The following is a 5,000-nucleotide window of genomic DNA, read 5'->3' on the forward strand; positions in this document are numbered from 1 at the left end:
TTTCAGGACAGATTGCGAAAGACATCAGGCCAGGCTTCCTGTTGCTCAGCTTGTGTCACGAGAGAAAGAAATACAGTGAGAGAGTTTCAGACCTCCCCAATGATGGCACACACACACACACACAGAACGTCCTCAGGAAGTCAGGGTGTGAGAAATGCTTCTTGTAAAGCGGAGGTGATAGTGGGGCTCCGCACAGGGAGAACCTTCACTCAGGAATGATAATAAGCAGCGCCTGACGCTGTCCAATCCCAGCGACAAACACTCCTCACTCAACATGTCGTGCAACTCGAGCACATCTAGTCATCTAGCCTTGGGATAGCGGCTATTGTTCTCGTCCTGTACAATGTGTATCGCCGCTTTTCCTTTGCATGTCCGTCTCGCAGTCCGTTTCCTCCACAGCACTGCCAGTTGTTATGACAGAGCCGATTCATAAAAAAAAAGAAAAGAAAAGAAAAAAAAAAACAACAACAAGGACCAACGGAAGGAAGCCAAGGGTTTGTGCCCCTACACCCCCCCCCCCCTCCCTCTTCACTGTAAACAGCGTGTATGTGTATCTGACACACACACGCACTGACTCTCTCACACACACACACACACACACACACACGCACACACACACGCACAAGCTTACCCTACTAACAGCTGGCCAAATTCCAGTCCTGCCAACGACTAAACTCTGAATGGACCCCGAGCTTCTTCTTCTTCTTCTTCTTCGCAGTGCTCCACGTCGCAAAACCGAGACGTGCTTCAACTTCTCCAAGTTCACAGAAAAATAAATAAATAAATAGATTTTTTAAAAATTCTGACACCTTGTCATGCAAGCTTTTAAGACTTCAGATGCCCGTGCCAACTTAATGACTCAGATGCAGCATTGTACAAATTAGCTTTAGATCCGTGGTGACTTCCAGCAACCGCAGGCAGTTAAGAGCTACAGTTCGACAAGTCTGGCACATTACAGGCCTTAGGTTAGACTGCAGACGCACAGAGAGAGAGAGAGAGACAGAGAGAGAGAGAGAGAGAGAGACAGAGAGAGAGAGAGAGAGAGCGCACGAGAATATTATCTTGCTTGTTCCACACTTGCAACAAAAGGTTAGAAAGAAAAAGGAGAAGAAAGCAGAGAAACAAAAGACTGGCACCTGACAAAGTAACCAATCCATGAATGTTGCATGTGAGGGCTCAGCCTTTCACCTTTCCGTGACCCCTTTACACCCCCCCCTACACACACACACACACACACACACACACACACACACACACACACAATCCTGCTTCAGACAAACTCATACATCTCCTACGTTGTTTTTAAACTAGCGTGTATTTTTTTCAACATCACAACGCACTAAGTTTAGAACAGAGCCCCTCCCTCCAAAAAAAAAACATCAAGGTGAGAACTTGTCAAAACAAAAAGACCACACCCCCTTGTCCTGCTACGGTTGACCTGGGGTCAGTGTCGCATGGCTTCTACTTTTAGCATGGGTTGACATTCTGATGGAAACACGCTGATGATGTAACATTTCCTGTTCAAAGCAAGAAAAAAAAAAAAAAAGCAGTCAACACCTCTGAGTTCGCAAATCGCTTTGTGTTCTGACGGCTTCTGGTTTTTGCGGCACGACTACCTGGATGTATTCCTTCGCGTCCGTCACACGCGTGGAATGCTTCAGATCCAAACCCTCGAGCTGTAATTGCGTGCGTGTTTGTAAGCGTAAACAGTCATTCATAACTACAACATAAACGTCGTTCCGTCTGTAACGGCATCCACGACTGCGAGTTTGGGGGACGCTGATGTGTTGTCTGGCTTCGATCGATCCCCAGAGGCACGAGCCCATCACCCGCTGGTCTGATTCACTGGTCACATGCCCCGAACTTGAAGTCCAGACACTTAAGCAACAGCAAGACATGCGTCTGTACTGTATACACCTCTCTATAATACAGCAAATCGATGGTCTTGTTATCATATCGATAGGTCTCGGGTGATTTTCTTTCCACTCACATTCTGATAAAAAACGCCAATCAGCCACTACATAACCAAGCATGCTCGCGGCACAGCTGATATACATTTAGCCCCGCCCACAAAAGGTACTAAACAAAAGGTAAAGCTCGCCGAGAGCTCAAAACGAGACAAGGATGACGAAACGGTGAAAGGGCATGTACGAAACAAAGGGCGCCATTACTTTTGTCCTAATAGTACAGTTGTTTTGTCTTCAGTTCCTTTCTTTCAAGTCGTTGATACGTACGAGACGGCACGGGACGCGCGTCGAATTCGTAATAGATAAACCGGAAGTAAATAAACCTGACGGCGTGTATAAACATTTCAGCTAGTCGACGACGATGATACGACGGGAAGGTTGGCTAACGAGGCTGCTTATGAGCAAATTTACACAAACTCAGGAACGGAACATGCCGTTTACAAACAAACTGAACAACTTACGAATAAATAAAGAGGATAATCCTGATGATAAATTAATATTTGTTTAAAAAAAAAGAAAAAGAAAAGAAAAAAAAAAAAAAAAGACCCATGATGTTTTCCATATGAATGAATGCAGGCGTTGTGAAATAAATAAATAAATAAATAAATAAATGATCATTTATGAGTGATATAGGTGTGTGTGGGTGTGTCAGGTTGTGCGTATGTGTGTGTGTGTGTGCGTGTGTGCAGACAAAACAGCCACACACTAAGAAGGTGTAATAACTAGATGGAGGTACGAGTGATTTAATTGTGGTCCTGTATAACACTTAGTGCCAAGTGTACTGCACCTGGTAAAAACAGGATACACCCTTGAGAAGGGGGTGGGGGAGGGCGGGAGAGGTGTCCAACAGTGTCAATTAAACACCTCGGCCAATCAGCCGTACTCTCCTAGGACCTGCGGCGTCCGCAGACCAATCGGCTCTGTCCCTCTCGCGCCTCATTAAACGCTTTCTGTGACAGGAAGGCGACAGGGAGAGACAAGATATATATTTTTCTCCCTTTTTAATTATAATGTCTGGGAGGAAGAGAGCAGCGTGTGCTAAACAATCATCGTTACAATTAAGAACAATGCCACCTACGCCGAGGCAGGAGAGACACAAGCCCTGGAGCCATTAAATCTCTCACCACTGCTGTTATCCTCATTATATTTACCTAATAAATGCAATTTAAATTTACATCCGTGTGCATGCGTTACTGACAGAGCCGTGTCACTGAACACCTTCGCCTTCACAGTGCGAGTTATTCCAACACCAGAACCAGCACTGCCGCTTGTTACTGATGAGAGATAAAACAAGGAAGTGATGGATAATAGTCAAATTCAGCCATTCTTGCTGAGGGTTACCTAACCCCAACCCTAATCCCCAACCCTAAATCTAACCATAACCCTAGTGAACCCAAATTGAGTGAGCGACATTGATGGCCTGTACACACAGGTTAGCGCCTACCCTACCCTAACCCCTAAACTTAACCCCAAGCCCTAAACTTAACCCCTGAACCTAATCCCTAATCCTAACCCCAACCCCTGAACCTAACCCCTAAACCGAACCCCAACCCCTGAACCTAACCCCTAAACCTAACACCTAAACCTAACCCCAACCCCTGAACCTAACACCTAAACCTAACACCTAAACCTAACCCCAACCCCTGAACTTAACCCCTGAACCTAACCCCTAACCCTAACCCCAACCCCTAAACCTAACCCCTGAACCTAACCCCTAACCCTAACTCCAATCCCTAAACCTAACCCCAACCCCTGAACCTAACCCCTAAACCTAACACCTAAACCTAACCCCAACCCCTGAACCTAACCCCTGAACCTAACCCCTAACCCTAACTCCAATCCCTAAACCTAACCCCAACCCCTGAACCTAACCCCTGAACCTAACCCCTAACCCCAACCCCTAAACCTAACCCCAACCCCTGAACCTAACACCTAAACCTAACACCTAAACCTAACCCCAACCCCTGAACCTAACCCCTGAACCTAACCCCTAACCCTAACCCCAACCCTTAAACCTAACCCCTGAACCTAACCCCTAACCCCAACCCCAACCCCTAAACCTAACCCCAACCCCTGAACCTAACCCCTGAACCTAACCCCAACCCTGAACCTAACCCCTGAACCTAACCCCTAACCCCAACCCTAACCCCAACCCCTAAACCTAACCCCTAAATCTAACCCCAAACCCTGGACCTAACCCCTAAACCTAACCCCAACCCCTGAACCTAACCCCTAACCCCAACCCTAACCCCAACCCCTAAACCTAACCCCTAAATCTAACCCCAAACGCTGGACCTAACCCCTAAACCTAACCCCAACCCCTGAACCTAACCCCTAACCCCAACCCTAACCCCAACCCCTAAACCCTAAATCTAACCCCAAACCCTGAACCTAACTCCTCAACTCAACCCCTAAACCTAACCCCTAAATCTAACCCCAACCCCTGAACCTAACTCCTCAACCTAACCCCTACACGCAAACCCTAAATCTAACCCCAACCCCTAAACCTAACCCAAAAATCTAACTCCTAAATCTAACCCCAAGCCCTAAACCTAACCTCTGAACCTAACCCCTAATCCTAACCCCAACCCATAACCCAACCCTGAGGGTTGTGAACGTTACTAATAAGAAAATCTGAGCAGTCTAGGAGCTACAAAACCCCTAGTATAAGTCTTGTCAATGCTGCTGGCCCACGGTTCAGGTGTGGACACAGCAAAGTATTTCAGCAGACTTACTCGAGTACTTGGAAACCCACTGCAGCAGAGCCAGTGAACGTACGGCGGGGAAAATGAAGCTCTGTCGCGGTTTATCCGATCACATGCATTTATGTTAATTATTTAGCTGAAGGCAGCTCAGCAGACCCAAGGCTAGCTACAGGGCTAGAAATATTAGCTCAGAAAGTGTTGATTCATCACACATTGTCTGGTTTGATTAACAGACCAAAGATATTGCTTGCTTTTTTTTTTTTTTTTTAAAAAAAGAACACAAGAAAGGAAAAGTCGATGACAAAAAACGACGAATGGATGAAGACGA

The 5,000-nt window shown here is 46.4% G+C and overlaps 1 protein-coding gene across 4 annotated transcripts in view; it reads right to left on the bottom strand.

The window, feature by feature from the left end:
* The window catches only part of zfhx3b (zinc finger homeobox 3b), a 161,152-nt gene that overhangs the window by 145,408 nt on the left and 10,744 nt on the right, over nt 1-5,000 (bottom strand). Inside the window, exon 1 of one of the 4 annotated variants that reach the window (XM_017478034.3) lies at nt 632-3,474. The exons of the other annotated variants lie outside the window; for them this stretch is intronic. The gene's annotated coding sequence lies outside the window, so the exon portion shown is untranslated. Of the gene's footprint in view, nt 1-631; nt 3,475-5,000 lie in introns of those variants that run through there. 4 annotated transcript variants of the gene reach the window in all.

The sequence above is a fragment of the Ictalurus punctatus genome, chromosome 10 (assembly GCF_001660625.3).
Source record: "Ictalurus punctatus breed USDA103 chromosome 10, Coco_2.0, whole genome shotgun sequence".
NCBI lineage: Eukaryota > Metazoa > Chordata > Actinopteri > Siluriformes > Ictaluridae > Ictalurus > Ictalurus punctatus.